This window comes from Talpa occidentalis, unplaced genomic scaffold (assembly GCF_014898055.3).
Source record: "Talpa occidentalis isolate TD23 unplaced genomic scaffold, MPIMG_talOcc4v2.1 talOcc4.16, whole genome shotgun sequence".
Classification (NCBI taxonomy): Eukaryota; Metazoa; Chordata; class Mammalia; order Eulipotyphla; family Talpidae; genus Talpa; species Talpa occidentalis.
The window spans coordinates 21,103,734-21,123,593 of NW_023601653.1; positions in this window are offsets into that span (position 1 = coordinate 21,103,734).

Sequence of the window (19,860 nt, forward strand, 5' to 3'; positions counted from 1 at the left end):
TAATACTACAGATTTCTGCCCTCATGAACATTATGTCCAAGATCAGGAAACCAATTCTCTATGCATTAAATAAGTTTTAAAGAGTGGTAAAAATTATGAGTAAGCCTAAAGCAAGATAAAAAGTAGAATATAAAAGGGGATAGGAGTCCTCTCTCAGAGTGTTCATAACATTGAACATGAATGAAGTAAGTAAGTCATGGGGGATCTGAGGGAAGATCTTAATAGAAAGAAGAGCAAATACAACAGAAAACAATAAAAAGTGGTGTGGGGAGAGGAAAAAACAGCTGGAGCAGGTAGAAAACAAATAGTAAAGTGGTAGCTATTTCAAACTCAGCCATGTACATAATTACATTAAACATAAGTTCCCTAACTATTGAAATTGACAGGCAAGATTGACAGATTGGATAAGAAAATAAGAGCCAACTATTTGCTGCCTGTATGAAATTCTAAATATAAAGAAACAAAAAGATTAAAAATTGGGAAAATCTATACCATGCTAGCACTAAACAAAAAAAAGTTGGAGTGACTGTAACAGAAAATGAAGTGGGATTTTTGAATAAAAAATTATGGTCAGAAATAAAAAAGTAAAATAATGATGGTGAATGCATCAGGAATATCCCAAATCTTTATATACCTAAAAATAGATAATAAAGATAAATTATGCCTAATATGGATAGAAATGCAAGGAGAAACAATCAGATGACAATTACAGCTGAAAATTTGAACACCCCTCTCTCAACAAAAATACAAATATCAGTTTGGATGTAGACTCAAACAACACTCTCTTAACTGACATTTATAGACTATTCCAGCTAATAAGGATGATTTTAAAAATAGATTTTTATTTTTAACCAGACCCAAGTACATAGCAGTCAGGTGGTCCTGAGAACAAGATTATGATCCACACAATCCAGTCCACCCTGAAGATAGCATTAGGTACAATTATATCATTTAATAATTCATTTGGTTATAAGGAACAGAATGTGGACACAGACAAAGTTTTAATAAATGGATCATTTTTCTAATATTGTAGCAATGACTCAGTGTTTGGAAGACAAATATCTCTGTGATTTTCTTGATCTTTCTTCTATGAACAATAAGCCATTCTGAAATTATTTGAAAATGGTTTCAAATAAACCATAACTAAATGATTTAGATATCATGCCCACATCATGTCCACAACTAAAGGGATAAAGAAGTCAGAAAGCAACAGAGCAAAGTAACTTCAGTTCTTTCTTATGAATAGTTAACTTTTTAAAAAATTTATTGCAGAGATGTTGGATTATATATAGCAAAAGTTTTAGGTGCACAGCGTTATAATTCAACATTTATACACACTGCGTCATGTTCACCAGTAAAAGTTTAGTTTTCACCCACCACTATACAAATGTCCCCTTTGACTTAATTCACCCACCACCAAACTCACTTCCCCTTTTGGTAACCAGAAATCTCTGTCTCCAAGAGGCAGCTTTTGTTTCATTTTTCTTGTTTGCTTTTTTTCTTTATAGTCCACATATAAATGAAATCACACAATGTTTGTCTTTTTCCCTCTGACTGATTTCACTTAGCACAATACCCTCATTTGATGCAATATTTTCTTCTAATTTAAAAAAAAAACTTTCCCAGAGGGTCTCCCTGGTGGTGCAAGGGGTTAGGCACAGCACTATGAAGCAATCTGCAGCCACTGCAGCATGAGTCCGATCCCCGGCTGGCCAGGGAGCTATCCACATGGTGCAGCAGACCTCTCCTGTCTCACCCACTACTCCCCTCAGTAGTGTCTTTCAGTAGATCTGCCTGTTCTGCTCCCTACTCTCTGGTGAACCCTCACCCCCCCACACCTCTGGCCTTTACCCCAGCTCTTGTATGCATAAATAAATAAATCTTTTTAAAAAAAGCTTTCCCAGAAAACCCTGTGCAGGTTACTCAGCTGGAATTAGGTCACATGGTTATTCTGACTTTTCAGGGAGGCTGGGAAAGAGAAAAGTTATGTTGACTAGATCGGTACTGGCCAATAGAGACAACTAACAATGATTGTCACATCAACAAAATTACTGAAAATAATATTATTTTGAATTGTCAAATAAAAGTAAAATCACCTGGTTTCTATTTATGATTTAAAGGTGTATTTTTAAAGTTTGTTGTGCAATCAAAAATAATGCTATAATCTTTGGAAAATTGAGCATTACAAATAAACTCATGTTCCTTGACCCTATTCATTCAATAGATGCTATTTACAGGTAGCTTATAGTGTTTTTTGAACTTTCTGTGTGACCTTTGGATCCTAGCACATGTTATTTCTGCTGAATGGAAAATTCTCCCTCCTAGTATCACCTTCCCATAATCTGACTGACTCTAACTCTTCTTTCAGTCTCAGATTAACTATTACTGCTTCAGGAAAGCCTTTTTCTAGCTCCACACAATTGTATTATATATTTTTATGGCTACCTATCAGTAAGTCAGCCACCTATCATTATGTTCATTGTACTTCACTATAGTTGTTTTATTATCAATCTCCCTCACTACATTTTATACCCACAACATCTAAGATCATGTCTGATTTATACAGCAGGATCCAGCAGAGATTCTGACTTCTGTTTAATGGGTACTTGTTTAATAAATGAGTGAATGAATGAATGAAATACCATGTAAACTGTGAAAAAAAATTGAAAACAGAACTAAGATAAATGAATAACATTCAATACTACTACGTGGCTAAGGCTACTGAAGAAGTATAGACAAGGTGCTAAGGGATTCAGAAGAAATGAGTTTAATCTGAGTCCTGAAAAATGTGTTTTCCAGGTAGCCAAGGTGGGTAAGAGCATTTTGGGCAAAAGGGACAATAGTGGGGCCTCCCTGGTGGCGCAAAGGATTAAGTCTCAGCACTATGAAGCTATCTGCAGCCACTGCAGCATGAGTTCAATCCCTGGCCAGGGAACTACCCACATGGCACAGCAGACCTCTCCTGTCTCACTTGCTGCTCCCCTCAGCAGTGTATTTCAGTAGATTCATCTGTTTTGCTCCCTACTCTGTCTTTGGTGAATTCTCTCACCCCCTGAACCTCTGGCCTGTGCCCCAGTTCTTGTATGCATAAATAAATAAATCTTTTTTATTTATTTATTATTTTTTAAAAAACATTTATTTATTTATTTATACAAGCACTGGGTACAGTCAGAAGCACGGGAGGGTGAGAGAATTCACCAGAGCCAGAACAGGCAGCAGAACAGGCAGACTGTGGAAGTACACTGCTGAGGGGAGCAATGGGCGGCAGGAGAGGTCTGCGCGCCATGTGGGACCCTCCTCTGGTGGCCGGGGAGGCAGCCCGGCCGGGGAGCAGCCGGGGATCGAACCGGCGCTGCAGAGGCTGCAGGCAGCTTCGCAACCCAGGGCTCAACCACTGCGCCACTGGGGAGGCCCAAATAAATCTTTTTTAAAAGCAGGGGTTGGTGGGACAATAGCCTAGCCAAAGACTAATAAAATCCCAAGTCAAGACAATTGTTGTGGGAGAAGATGATTGAAAGTTCATGATATTTTTAGAAAATAAGATTAAAAAATTTGTGGATGTTGAGGAAATAAAAGGCATTCGAGATGACAGCCATTTTTTTTCCTTAGACCACTAAGCTAGAGATAATACCATCTATTAAGTAGGAATTCAAAGAGAAATAATGTTAAGAAAGAGAATAAAATTAGTGAAGTTTAGGAGAAACAGAATTTTAGTATTTGGGGAAGTTTTTGTGTGGAGGTGAGAAGTTAATCAAGTTTGAGGTGGAAGACAAATCTGAGGGAATCAATGATGCCTAGAAGAGAGCGAAAACATGGGCACAAATCAGGTCAAGTTCAATTAATGAGCATCTGTAAAATCATGGCACAACTATTAAGTAACACAGTTGTTCCTTCCAGAAAAAAAAGAAGGGAGAAAAGGATGAAGGGACAGAGAGAAGGAGGGAGGGAGGGAGGGAGAGAGAAAAAGATTTTCTTATGTGACTTAGCACTGAATCTTAAAGCAATTTTAATTCAACCACTATCTCGGCAGGGTCTGTGGGGTAGCCACTGTGTTCTGTTCACAACAGCAAAAGGGAAGCTCCTGATGGGTTCTGTGCTATAACACTATCATTTGAGTAAGTATTCAGTTTCCCCAGTTGAGTCCTTTGAAAGAAATATTACTTAGAGAAGTATTATATCTTCCTGGCTTCCACAGGGTTGAGCCAAATGCCTCTTTAGTGTGCTCCAAAGCTCCATATGCATATCTCTTTGATAACATATTCATATGAGGCTATTACCATCTCTATATGTCTGTCTCTCAAGACACTGATTATCTTAGTCAGCACTTAGCACAATGCCTGACACAGAGCAATGGTTAATAATTGAATATGTAGAAGGATTAATGAGTGAGTGAGTAAATGCATAATTTTGAAACTTCAGGCAGATTTCTGCTCAAATAGCTGTCCTCAGGGAGACCTTCCTTAATCAGTTTATCTAAACATCTACACACACCTGCCCGTCTGTCTCTATCTTTTTACTATGCTTTATTTTTCTCAATAGTATTTATAAATATCTAAAATTATGCATTCATTTGTCTATATGAATATTTAAAATTATGCATGCATTTGTCTACTTATTTTTTATTGTCTGTCCTCAGGAGAATGAAAGCATCCTGAGCACAGCACCCTTGCCTAGGTTGTTCATACATGCATCCCCTGATGCCCAAAACAGTTGCTGGCACAATACATTTTTTTTCATTTTACTTATTTTTCTATTCAGGTGACATTGGTTTACAACACTGTACGTGATTCAAAGACATAAATTCATACCTCCTGGGATGCACAGTTTCTTTTCAAACATACAAATACCTATCTCAGTTAATCTGCTTATGTAATAAATTGCTCCAAAATTTGGTGACTTAAAACAACAACTATTTTATTATAACTCACAATTTTGGTGGTCATGAATTAGGATTGGGGCCACGAGGAGTCTTATGACAACTGAGGCCCTTCACTAATATTTAGCTGATGGCTGGGCTGGTCTAGAGGGTGTAAAACAATCTAACTTACTTTTCTGGTTCTTTAACATGGATGAGTGGAAGGCTGCACCTAGCTGGACCTGAATACCAGAGTGTGTCCCCAAAACCTCCCTAACAAAAAGATTTCAAGGTGGTCAGTTTTCTTAGTTGGTGGTTGAGGGTTCTCAGATAAACAGTCAAAGATATATGGACAAGAGATGCAAAACTTTCTATCACCTAGCCTCAAAAATCCGATTCTGGCCTATTCATCAAGCCAAATCATTAATTCTAGCTGTATTCAAGAGAAGGAAAACTAGGCTTGCTCTCTCTCTCTTTTTTTTAAAGATTTATTTATTTATGCATATGAGAACTGGGGTACAGGGCAGAGGTGTGGGGGGTTGGTGAGAGGATCCACCAGAGACAGAGCAGGGAGCAGAACAGGCAGACTCACTGAAATAACTGCTGAGGGTAGCAGCAGGAGAGACAGGCGAGGTCTGCAGCACCATGTGGATAGCTCCCTGGTCGGGGATCGAACCTGTGTTGCAGTTGCAGAGGATTGCTTCATAGGTTGTGTCTTAACCCCTTGTACCACCAGGGAGGCCCTATGCTTGCTCTCTTAAAGAGAGGTTTGGCAAATAACTTATGATCATGTTTTTAATTTTCCACGTACCATGAATGGGAAAAATATATAAATATGTGTGTGTGTGTGTGTGTGTGTGTGTGTGTATAATTGGAAAGGAATGAAAAAAAAAAAACACTGATTGCTAAATGAGTGAGACATTAGTAGGCAAGAAGAAAAGAATGTATAGCCCATATATCTTTTCTCTAACCACAAGAGACCCATTTTTAGAAAAGATCAAATTTCTGAAAAATAATATCTACAAAGCACTTAGTATGTATTGTCCACTGTACTGAGTATGTTATACATAATCTCTCATTCAGTTACAAATCACACAATTGAGTGGATATTATTATAATCATCCCCTTTTTCACATGAGGAAACTGATTCATTCAGATATTCTTTAAGATTATAGAATTAGAGAGTTCTATAAACCTAGAGAGTTCAAGTCCAGAGCCCACATTTTTATCCATCAAACATAGGCCTCTCTAGCTGGGCATCATAGTATATTGCAAGGCTGACATTTCTCTTTAAAAGTGAGCAGCAGGGGCCTATTTTAAGAAAGTGAAAAGACATTAGCTTTACAGTAACCCTGGGTCATCACCCTGGTTCTTCCTGGTAATAACTGTGTAACCATGGGCAAGTTATTTAACCTTAATTACTCATCTGTAAAATAGGGGTGTTAACAGCTAGATTGTAGGATACAGTGAAGATGAAAGTGAATATTTTAAGATGGCTAGAATGCTTCCATCCCCTAGGAAATCTTAAAAAGTGTTCATTTCTTTCCCATGTACTTAACTAGAGCCCCACTTACAGAATCATCCCATTGTGTGTCAGTTTTTCAGAATTTCTCCTGTCATAATGAAATGTTTATACTTATAGGGGAAAAATAGGGATATTCCAGAAGTTTAGATGTATTTATCTCCCTTAGTCCAGTGCCGTCCCTATCTAATAATGGACAATAGAATCAATTCGTACAACCAATGCTAGGATTCCACTGATAAAGTCATAGAGAAATTTCAACACCATTTTCACTGGACATAGAAACAGTTTTAGAAAAGGCTTACGTTTTAGTTGAAATTAGAATGACCTATAAAATAAATAAATGAAAACGCTCTAGATTTAGTATCTAGTTCCATGTTCTACTAAATTTCATAAGGGGGAGAAATGGCGATATTAAAATACCAGCATATCTAGACTCTCACAATCTTAACACTATGATTAACACGAATATTTTATTACCCACAGTATACAGTCATGGCTTTGTAAGAAAATTTCCTTTTCTACAGCTAAAAGCACAAGATTGGCACTCAGCCACTTATAACTGTTATATGTAATAATTTACACTACTATTTTAAGACTTAAATTAGCTATTTGTCTGACAAATAACAAAGAATATCAATTGCATTTAGCATACTCAAATTCTGCACACTCTGTTAAAAGATGAGAAAAACACTTGAAAGCAAGCAGGCAGCTCAAGTCTGCAGAACATAAGTACACCATTAGACTAGGGCAGAAGTAGGACAGTGCATGGGGTGACCGCAGGAAAAAGCTTGTAGCTATTAGAAGGAGGAGGAATAGTAGTTGGAGGTCAAGTGCAGAATAGTTTGGCATAGAGGACTAGACAAATACATGACAAATACACAAGATGAAAACATTCTTGAATTCTAATAATGCTATATTTACAAGGACCACATTTGAAGACCAGAATTTTTCGTTACCACGTATTTTTTATGACCTAAGCTACAAAATTCGAATTTTGAATTTCAGAAAGGGAGAACTACTTTAAAGAAATAGAATGTGACAATTACAGTAGAAACAGAAATGCATGTGGAGACAAAGTCTGATTATTTCAATTGTTTTAAAAAATAATGAGCCTAATTTTTTTTTTTTTTTAACTAATGAGAATACAGTAGAAGCACTGGGACCTTGAAGAGAAAAGATTTCAGAGAACTTAAAAAGAAGCATGGAAGACCAAGGGAATTACTTAGACTATGAGAAAACAGTGTCTGGTGGTGAGACTGTGCTGTTGCTATAGTGCAATAGCATAGGTGATGGATAATTATTAAGCAAATGCATTTATGGTCAATGAGTTACAAAGGAATTTCAAATCTCTGTTAATTACATAATATATGCATTTCTAAAAGCCTCCTGTGAAGTAACCAGTGGAGATCAATTAAAAGGTAATGGCTTGGTCTTTGCCCACTAAGTTACTATCATCAGCCAAAACAAAAATTCAAAGAAAGGAACTTTTTATCATGAGTGATATTCAAACCTATAAAATTTTATGGCTCCTGCTAGTTATGGAAAGTCTTATGAATTATTGCAGTTAGGATTGCGATATTGCACTTGTGATTAGCACACACATTAAATGAGATAGAATGGAAAAGTAAGGGAAGAAAGTCTGAAAGTCACATGTGGATCAATACCCTGAGTCATCACTGTGGCAAGAATGTGACCAGCAGATTGCTACACATCTGAGGGTTTTTTTTTTTTTAAAGGGGTAAGTAGAGAAATATATGTTTGCATAATGGAAAATAGTGAATGAAAGAACTTCGGATAGTCATATACTGGGCAGTTTTGGAAGGAAAGTGTTATACAGATAAATTTAGGCAATTCCTTCTATGTCCTGTGATTTGAGATCTACCCCAAAGGGGTGCCTGTTCTCTACCCAAAAATAAGACTCCCACTTATTGAGGCATCTAACATTCATGCCATCACTTATCAGTTTAAGTTTACAAATAGAAAGGAAGATCCTTGGTACGTTGGGCCAGGGTTGAGGAGCACCATGAAGAGGGAGCCCAGGAGCATAAGAGTGTGTCGTTTTCTAAAAATGACACAGAAAGAGTAGCAAGGGAAAATGGGAAAAGGCACTGAAAATAGATCTTCCTGATATTGCCCAAGAATTTGGTACAGAAGAAATAAGAATTGAATATTTATCTCATCAAATTGGTAATTTTGGCCTTTTTCTTAATTACTGTCTTTTTAACTCTTCGCTGCTTACTGAGTTGGGTTTCATGTACTTATTATGAAGCTTTTGTTTCTTTTTGGAAAGTAATTTTGCATTTGACTCCTTTCCAGCACAATTCCTTTCTAATCACCATTAATGATTATTGATTGAATGGGACAATTTTCAGTTGTGAATAGAATAAATGTCTTTATAGTGATTTATAACAAATCTAGATTATATTTTTATCTAAATCTTTGGAATTTGATTCAGGTAGAGTGATTATAGGAACCATATTTATATTTATATGTACTAATAAAAACTTTTATATATTTCAAACTTTCAAATATATGCTTTTTGCATATAAGAACATATATGGAGTAAGACAAAGAGACAAAGACATGTATATGCATATATTGAACTTTAACTTAACATCTTAAAACATTTAATTTGTCTAAATGATTACTCTTATGAATGAGTAATTATATATACACGATTATAGGAAAATCTCTACGGGCTGTGTAAGTTACTAAAGAAATAGGGGGAAATCCTATAGATTTCACTTACAGAGAAATTGTTCATTTAACATTATCCTCTGATACTTTAGCACCCTAGTTATACAAATGTAAATTGGGCTTTTATTAGAGTATAAGTGACCTTAAAGATTATGGAATTCCAAGCATCTACTCAATGCAAGTCTTCAACAGATAATCATACAATTTTGTTTAAGGATATCTAATTTCTAGTGGTGAGGAACTCACTGCTTTATAAGACTAAAATTAGATGTGGTGTATAGGTATTTGTATTGTCATTTTCTGTACTTATCTATGTGTTTAAATTGGCATACTTCAAAATGAAAACTAAAAATAACTTCAAGACATATATATATATATATATATATATATATATATATATACACACACATATAAAATTACCTAAGCATTAACCCACTGACTGACTTAATTCCGTATGCATCTATTAGATTTTAAAGTGGGAATATGTATTATATGTGAAGTTTTATTTGTTTGGAGGTATCTAGTGTCTACCCAGACCCTTGCTGGTTTATTCACAATGCATTTTTACCTGCTACATTATAAACATCCAAACTATTCAACCATTCAAAAGTTATCTCATTTTGCTATAGCAATGACAAGAATGCAGGATAAGTGCAAGCCTGTATATTCTAGGGTTAAGTGGAAAAAATTGTCAAGGATTCACTGACTTGCTTCAGTTTTCTTTTTCTATACATGGATCTCCTAGGTCCATCTGTAATGTTTTCTTAAGTCACTACATCAAGGTGCCTGAAATAAAGTAACGTATTTTATGGCCTTCAAAAAATTTCCAGTCATTCATGTGTCTATATTCATGTGTCTTTTACTTCTATTCTTAAGGCCCATAGACAATAACTGAAATAATGACAGCTTTCAGTACTTACTGAGAAAGGAGATTTTTGTTTCTTACTTAGATTTCTAGGTATAAATTTTAAAGCTTAGTTATTAAATTAAGAGAGAAAGTATTAAACTTCATAGTAATTTAAATTATTCTTTCCTTACATATTTCAATTATTACTGATTTATTTCAAAGTTAATTAAGTGCAGAACTGCTACATATTTCAAATATATATCTAGCCGTTCAATTCTAATCATCTAGTATACTAGTAGTCATCATTGTCTTTTAGAATCTTAGAAATAATAATATAGAATATGAATTTATTTTTGAAAGTGCTGTCAGAGTATATAAAGCACTGTCTTCAGATTTTATTTTATTTTTTCTTTCGATTTTAATGTCAGAGTGCAGTAGCCTCATTATTTTGCTTAGAAAGCATTGCTTCGTTTTTTGCATCTATATAAAGGATCTCCTAGGTCCATCTATAATAAGTGGCTTATCCAGTATGTTAATTTTTTAAATGCTGATTAAAAAAAAAAAAGGCTGCCTTCTTCTGATAAACCCCCGACTTTAATAACGTGTCCTCTGAATTAATTCTGTAAATGCAATACTGAACTTCAGCTCAGTGATCTGGGCTGTTTAATTAGCTCACAGCTGCACTGCTGGATAACATTTCTTCTTGAGGAGGTAACTTGGTATTCATTATTTGGGCTCTGGTTCAGAGTTCAATGGTCGGTTTAAGCTTTCTTAAAGAATTACTTTTCTTTGTTTTCAGGGGAAGACCATATACTCTCTCGCTTAATCATTACTCAGAAACACTTGTTAGTTTTCTCTCCTGATTGTATAGCCATTGATTTGGCCTTAACAATTGGTAGCAGTTTTCTAGCTAGAGAGAGATCCTCTAGGTCAAAAAGGTGATCAGAGTTATTAAAGAGAAGTCATGCAGAGAGAACCTAAATCACAACTGCCTTACTATTTTAGAATTCTTTACCTTTTTTAAATTTCCTTTTAATGATGAATGTGGATTATGAAATTTAAAAATTCCTATTGAAGCTGTAAATTTAACTTTCTACATTTCTAGTAGACTGTATTGTGATTTTGCGCACTAGATAGTACAGAGTGTGACAGATTATGTGGGAAAACGAAGAATATAAACACCGATTTATGGACTGTCTACTCAATAAATGAAAAAGATATTATCTAATTTCATCTTCACACTAGAAGGTGACCCCCTTTTCATATGGGGGAGGTAGGGAGGGGGGCGCCTAGAGAATCAGAGCATTTAAGGAACTTATGCAAGATCACAAGCTGGTAAAATTCAGAGCGGGGTTTGAATAAGGCTTTCCTTACATCAAAATCAGGCTTTTTTTACATGTCATGTTGCCTCCTCCTCAAAGTTAAAGATTCATCTTTCCCATAATAACTTTTCCAATGAATTTTAATATTCTTGATGTGAATTTATAAAATGTGTATTATCTGTCACATATTTATATTTCTTTCCAATTATTTTTTGCTATGATTTTTCCAGTTTATGAGAAGTAAGTACCCCCTAAGTCCAGATTTTAAATTCTCTGCTCCTATTATGCTACACAGCAATGACTCTGGACATTGTATAACTTTTTGCACTGTTTATGTCAGAGTATCACTACAGAGATCTTTCACTTTTTGCACTATACATATCTGTACTTTCTACATAGAAAAAAGAAATACATATACACATATTGATAATTATACTTAGTATTAAAAATGCAATGAATTCCTAGTATGTGAACTATAAGGAAAAAAGTTTACAAAAAATATATATACATATTTATCTAATATACTAATTTTACCATATGACTTGTTGCAAATTTTAAAAGGAGGTAGGTGTGCGAGGTGGCTTAGTTATTTTTCTGTTTACAATATTAGTGGCTAAGATTGTAAAAATCTAGTAAAAGATAATCAATGCACAGAAGTAGAAAAAATATGAGGTTACTAAATACCTCACACTCCGCTTTTAAAGAAATGAAGAGGAATTATGAGGGATGGTGAGAATGAATATCACAGAGAAGGATGACAAAATGTGTAAGACAAGTATTTACAGGATGAAGGGAAAGATAAGCACACCATATTTAAGAAAATGGGACCTGTACAAACATTACAGTCTATTGAAAATACCCTCCAAAATATTATCATGAATATAGGAAGTCATATGACTCTATGCATGTTATTATGTCAGTAAAATAACAGTGTCTCAAAGAGAAGTTAAAATGGCCAATCAAAATGATTAAAACTTCACATTTTTTTGCCCGATTATTTAGTATACAAGTGTTTTGTGACCCTACAAACAAGGCTCTCGTAGTTGGGAAACACAATTTTGCTAGAATAATATCTTGTCCAATGATGGAATGATTTCATATAGCTTACGTGGAAATAAGGCATTTGATAAGTGTGAAAAAATATTAGGTGACCAAAACAAGACATGAAATAGTAATGAATAAACACTTGACTAAATGCTGGGATTGTGCATGAGAGCATGAGAGCATGATGGCATGAAAGGATGGGTCAGAATTTGGAACTGGGAACTCCAGAAATTTAGAGGAATTGAGAACCTTGAAAAGACAAGGGATTTAGCCATTAGGACACTTCATCAGAAAAAGGCATATTTAAAGTTCAAGATGAGCCAATGAGGTCAGAAATTAAGCAACAAACAAACTCAGTGATTATAAATAGATGTGAGAAGTAAGTCTAATCATTCGGTCAGAAATCGGGCAAGCCAGCAGAAGATTAAAAGGAGAGCTACTAGAATTTGGAGCAAAGAATGAGAACAAGAGGACATGGGTTCCATAAGAGAAAAATAAAGCAAATTAGTCAGAACTTGACAGGTGGTCTAGAACCAGAAAATTCACAATAGCCGGGTAAGTAAGGTTGGTACAACAATTTATAATAAATTGCCTCCAGAAGTTTCCCCAGCATGAATGTAAAGAAATTTCATTAAAAAATCAGTATTTGTAGGTCTCAAGAGTAGAAATAGGAAGATGCATCTAACCGGGCACATTGTTGCTGGGTTTTCATGATGATAATGTTCAGCAATTATATCTACAGAATTTCAAAGTTGGTGTTCTCTTCCTCTCTACCACAAAGTAACTCCTCTGTCCCCTCAACTCTGTCCCTAAAAAACACAGCTTAAGTTCTTTTTTATGTAACTGTGATTTGCAATTGTATTATCTCTTGAATTCATTCACTTGTTTAGTCTTCTGATGACATTTGTTCACCTATGAAATTATGTTTCAATGCATCACTATGTGGTACTTTTCTTTTTTTAAGATTTATTTATTTATTCATACAAGAACTGGGGTACAGGCCAGAGGTGGGGGTGGTGAGAGGAGTCACCAGAGACAGAGTGAGGAACAGAACAGACAGATTGAGGGCCTCCCTGGTGGCGCAGGCAGTTGAGCACAGCGCTGTGAACGTGTCCGTAGCCTCTGCAGTACCGGTTTGATCCCTTTTGGCTGCGGAGCAACCCACATGGCACGGCGGACCTCTCCTGTCTCACCTGTTGCTCCCCTCAGCAGTGTATTTCGGTCATTCTGCCTGTTCTGTTCCCCGCTCTGTCTCTGGTGAATCCTCTCACCCTCCTGCCCATGTGACCTATACCCCAGTTCCGTATTAAAAAAAAAAAAGAGAGAGAGAGAAAGGAACAGACAGATTGACTGAAATACACTGCTGAGGAGAGCAGGTGAGTGAGTCAGGAGAGGTCTGCTGTGCCATGTGGGTAGCTCCCTTGCCGGGGATCGAACTCATGCTGCAGTGGCTGTGGATATCTTCATAGGTTGCATCTTAACCCCTTATGCCACCAGGGAGGTCCTATGTGGTATTTTTCTTAAGCAACTAACTTTAACTATCAGCCAATGAATCCCCCATAAACTCGATTTTTTCTGTTGGGAGAGGCAGTATTTGCTTTTCTACGCCCCTCTTCTTTACCTTCTATAAGTCATGGCTATTCCAGTGTTGGAGACAAGCAGGATGGAGGAGGAGAAAAGGGCAAAAACTCTTTTCTTTGCTCCATACCTCCCCAGGCCCTTAGGGCTGGGCAGGCATCTAAGTAAGTACTTGTGTTTTTTCTTACAAAAACCCAGGAAGGCCTTCCACTGCTCAGTTTACACACACCCTAAAATCCCTCTTCATTTTCCTTCACTCAGAAAAAAGCAGGTGTTGATCACTGTATCTGCTGCTTATAGAGACATCCAACCAAGAAATACAAGACCTCCGGCATTTATGTATACCTGCCCCTTGGTTTGTAATCAGTTGAAATTACTGTCGCGAGAAATGATGCTTTCCATACTTCACACAGGACCAGCGAACTTACTCATCATCCTTTCCTTCCTATCCCATTCTAGCCCTCCTTTAAAAACAAAATGGTAGGGGTGGGAGGAAATTAAGGCACTTGTGCTTCTTTTAATAAAGTTTATGGAGTTACACAATTCTGTCTGTGCATGGTTCTGTTTACAATGTGGGTTATTTCTTGCATCTTTTTCCCTTACTGTGGGTCCTAAATTCAAGTTCTTAGACTCCAGGAAAAATTAATTCAATATCTTATTTCATGATGTTGCTGTCATTAACACATGAGACTTTTATTTGTCAACCAGAAAGGGAACTCACATCAGAATTGTTGGAGGATATTTAAAAGTATCAGCACTTTTTCCTAATGTCTGATCCATAATGTTTACACCATGTCCACTAACACCAACAACTGGTTTATGTGCTAAACATTATACTCTGATATTTTATTGGCCATCTTACTATCTTTATCTTGTAAACTTATAAGCTTAAAGTTAAAATGGAGCTCTGATCTTCTCACGAACATTATAGAGACCTAAAGTTTAGTCTAGTTATGCTTTCTCCTGTCACATTCATGATCTTCAATATTTTCATTCCACTATATGTTTAGCTCCTAGCTCTTGTTTGCTGTTACTATTATTGCTTTATATCTTATATCTTATCAGATTTCCTGGTTTCTTTGTTTATTAGTCCCTCAGAATTCAATTCTCTTCTTTTTGATATATATACTTTAATAATTCAATCATGAAGAGTCTCTTTAAAGTATGCTCTTTTAGGGTTTTCTGAAAATGTATTTACCTTCATTCTTTAATAATATTTTACTTAAATATGGTATTGTAGGAGAATTATTTTCCCTTAGAATTTTAAGATATAAGATATTTCTTTATCTCTTGGTCTCTGTTATTGTTAATAACAATTCTGCTGTTACTCTAATTATTTTAATTTTCTGTTTTATTTTCTCTGGCTACTGCTAGGACTTCTCTTTGTCTTTGGTGTTACACAGTTTCTCAATAATTTATCTACAGTGGATTTCTTTGATGTCTTTCAACCCTTCTCCAAAGTTCTCAGCAGATGACACACCTCCTTGATACTTTTCTGACACATTCTGGGGAAGGTTTATTGGTAGGAACTGGTTACCAGTTCAATACTGGCTAGAACACAGGATATGACTTCACCTGGGGTTCACATATGACTTCAATGACTGCTCAGGGCCTGTCACATCTATCATTAAAACTCCACGTTTATACATTTATGACTTAATCCCAAGTTCAGCAAACCCCTGGGCTCATATCTATTTATTGCATGCTGACTATCCTAACCTTGAGTTTCTAATTTTCAACTCTGCAGATTTCAATTTCTTTTTGTACTTAGTTGTATATTAACCATCATTGCTATATATTTTCCCAACATTTATACTCATGTAACTATGATCTGCAATTGCATTTTCTCTTCCAATTCACACACTTGATTATTCTTCAAATAACAGGGGTTGCATAGTGCAGGAAATCTAATCCAATAGATCAGAAGCAGGACCCTGATGTGTGAATTCTGAAAAAATATTCAGCAAATGAGTCTGAATTGCCCCCTCAGAAACACATATACCCCAACATGCATATGTTGAAGCTTCAAGCCCAATGTGATTATATTTAAGGAGTTTATGGGTATAGGGCATTTAGGGAGGAAAGTAAGATTAAATGAGATCATAAGGGTGGGGCCCAAATCTCAGAGGAGGGGTGTCATGATAGGAAGAGGAAGAGATACAGATCCTTTTTTTCATGCCGTGCACAGAAGAAAGTTTACATGAGAACACAAAAAAGGGGGTTGACTTTATGCAAGGAGGAGAGTTCTCACCAGAAACCAAGCCTGATGGCACTTTGATCTTGCATTTTCAGCTTCTAAACCTGTTAGAAACAATATTTTTATTGGTTAGTCACCCCATTCTGTTGTGGTTTCTCATCACAGCCAAGTCAGTTAAGATGGTCTGGTTATCAATGTTCATGTCCATCCCAGCCGAGAAGCTCTGCACACTCTAAAGCTGGTAACAACAATAACCACCATGGGAAACCCCAACTTTGAGTCACCATAAAATATCATGTAAGCCTATTTGATGTAGATCAATCTGTCAATTTACCAGGTCTTGGTTAACATTTTCTTTACCTTCAGCTCATTCTTCAGTCTCTTTAAACTGCATATTTTAATGCTTAATCTGACTCAATTCTGCATGATGATCATATGTGGCTTTTATATAAGAAATATTAAAGTGACATTTATATGCCTATGTCATCCTTTTTCTAAACTTAAATTTTTACTCTTCCTTCACACTTTTTTTTGGCCTTTTCCTGCTACATCAGAGAAAGAGGTATTCCTTTTTCTTTTTAGATTGTACCCCCATATCTGTTTTAACTGCCACCTTCTTCTGACCTCTGTATCCACTCCCCAATATTTTCAACTTTGCTTGCTTGGTCCCTCTCTGTTATCAAAAATACATAATTTTGGGCTTTCTGTGACTTGATTTTTGACACTTGATTTTTGGCTTCTTTCCAATACATTTATCTTGAAGAAAATCAATTCACATAAAAGAAATTTTCCTGGGTCACCAAAATAAGGCAGCGGTATAGATTTAGAATTTATCACTAGAGTGGTGATAGTTTATATTTTCATTCCTTCACTTCAACCTATTTTAATTGTAAACACTTATTATTTGCCAGGCCTAATAGGACCTGGCAAATCCTGACAAATAATAAGTGATTAATAAAAGGAGTTTTGTGTAAATGAATACATGGACTATATTACCTGAATGCCTCCTAAATGGACACCTGCTTTGTTTTCCTGTCTTAATGAACTGAGAGGACATTTGTCAGCATCAACAAGTGATTAAAAAGCAAATGAAAGAGTAACATTATCCTTGTCTTTAAGAGGCTGAAGTCGTGAAAATGGGTCAACTTTATATAGGTGAAGATAGAGAGAATGGCTCGAGTATAACAACTCAGTATTGAAAATCACCGTGGAAGTGTATGTCATGCTGGAAAAACCTAATTATAATAAAGTAAAAAGCAAAATCAGCAAGCAACTATAAACTAGAGACAAACTACGGGCGGGAAGGAGGAAGAAGGAGGGTCAAAACAAGGGGGGTGGGAACTGTATGGGGACTATAATCAAGATGAAAATTCATACATTGTGCAAAAATGAAAAATGATGTAAAAAATGCATAAAAAATAATTAATTAATTAATTTTAAAAAATCACCATGGAAAGAAAGACAGAGAAGAATTACTGAGGAACACAACAAAAACCACTGGGAGATAGGGACACGATGAGGTACATCTCACTCATTTAAAGGGATTGTCAAGAATGCAGTTCTGGGGCCTTCCTGGTGGCACAAGGGGTTAAACACAGCACTGTGAAGCTATCGGCTGAGTCTGCAGCAAGAATTAGATACCTGGCTGGCCAGGGAGCTACCCACATGGTGCAGCAGACCTCTCCTGTCTCACCCACTACTCCCCTCAGCAGTGTATTTCAGTAGATCTTCCTGTCTCTGGTAGACAGGCAGACCAGTAGATCACTCTGTCTCTGGTGAATCCTCTCACCCTGCACCCCTCACCCCTGCACCCCTGGCCTGTACTCCAGTTCTTGTATGTATAAATAAATAAATCTTTAAAAAAAACAAAACAAAACAAAACAAAACCAGAATGCAGTTCTGCAGACTTCACTCCAAGGTGATTGAATCAGAAACTTTGTGAGTCTGGCCCCAAAAATCTGCATTGCTACATTTACAAAGGTGACACTTCTGTATAGTCTAATGTCATGAAAAACAGAGAGGCAGTTTCAAAGAAGTGAGGGAAAATGGAAACAAAAATATAAACACTAAAAATCTGAAAAGTGTCAGATTCACCCCAAATGTGAGCATGATCATTTTCCTATTTTTAGTCTAAAAAGATATTGAAGTATGCCTTTACAGCATGGTGGATCAGAAAGTATGGGTTTGATGGCTACATTCAGCAGATGACTCAACCATACCATCGTCTATTTCTAAACTTCTGATATGAGAATAAAAACCCCTATGTATTAAGGTAAAGTGAAAATGTGTATTCATGTTTGCAGTCCAGTTACTTGGCAATAAGGGGTTAAGATGGCTGCTTATGAACAATAATGACAATATTTATTGAGCATTCATTATACATGAAGCACTCTGTCAAAATCTTTATGTAAATATCTCAACCAAACTCCTTAACATCCAAATAATACACCACAACTCACCATTATTAATGGGAAAATAAATGAATTCTATCCGTGGAGGGGAAGCATATCAAAAGTAGCAGATATATTATTAAAAGGATAGGAAAATGGGGCTTCCCTGGTGGCACAAGGGCTGAAGTCTCAACACTATGAAGCTATGGGCAGCCACTGCAGCACGAGTTCAATCCCTGGCCAGGGAGGTACCCACATGGTGCAGCAGACCTCTCCGGTCTTGCCCTCTGTTCCCCTCGGCAGTGTATCTCAGTAGATCTACCTGTTCTGCTCCCCGCTTGGTATCTGGTGAATCCTCTCACCCCCTCCCCACACCACAACTCTTGTATGCATAAATAAAACAAATCTTTAAAAAAGAGGGGGTGTAGGGAAATGGATACAGTAAACACTTTAATTTCCACTTACTTTTCCTGGCATTTCCATTGCCCATTTTCTTTTGCATTCATTTAAATCTGATATATCTTTTATGGCACATGTTAAGACCAAATCCTCTTTTAGGAAATCTTCCTCAGTAACATTTAAGTGTGCACTTTCCCTTTTTTGATTCTCTGTCATTTAGATTTAGGACAATGCTCCATGACCTGGATTACACAACACTTGAGGTAAATCTTAAGTCTAGAAAAGACCAGGGTGTTAAATAATTCCTGTCAAACATTGACATCGAACCATTTTGCATTTTTCAACACTAAGAATTTTCCAGTATATGACTTGAAAATTCTTATTTTATAATCTTGCTTTAATTCAGCAAATGTAATTAATTTGTTACTAATAGATAGCAGTTCTCTGTGGCTTTTAGCTCAGTAATATTTCCCTTGACAGCCCTCTCTGGTGGTCTAGGTTAACGAAATTTGAGAATATATACATCTACTTTTTACGAGGCATTGAATATTCCTCTTCTCTTGCCTCCCTACAGCTGTCAGTTCTCTTTAGCATTCTGCAATGATCTGAACTGACACATTCATATGCGCATTTGGGGAAATGATATGGTTTTTAAAATATACTGCTGTTGGCATGTCTTTATTTTGTCCTGTTGCTAGATGAACGTGATTGAATCCTTGAGAGAGTTCCGATTCTAATGTTTCTCTTTTACACTTAATTACACTGAGGATTTTAGAAAACTGTCTCCATGAGTTTGCATTCCTTCATGTTGCAATGATCAACTTATTAGGAAAGATTTCAGTAGTTTAATACTTACTAAAGGGAACACACTAGCAATTTTGAAAATACATTATTTTGCATACATGGCCTAGCTTCAAACAATGTCAACATCCAAATAGTAACTTGCCATAGAATTTTAAATACCTTTGGTGAATTTTGCAATGTAACTAAAGATATATTCAAACGT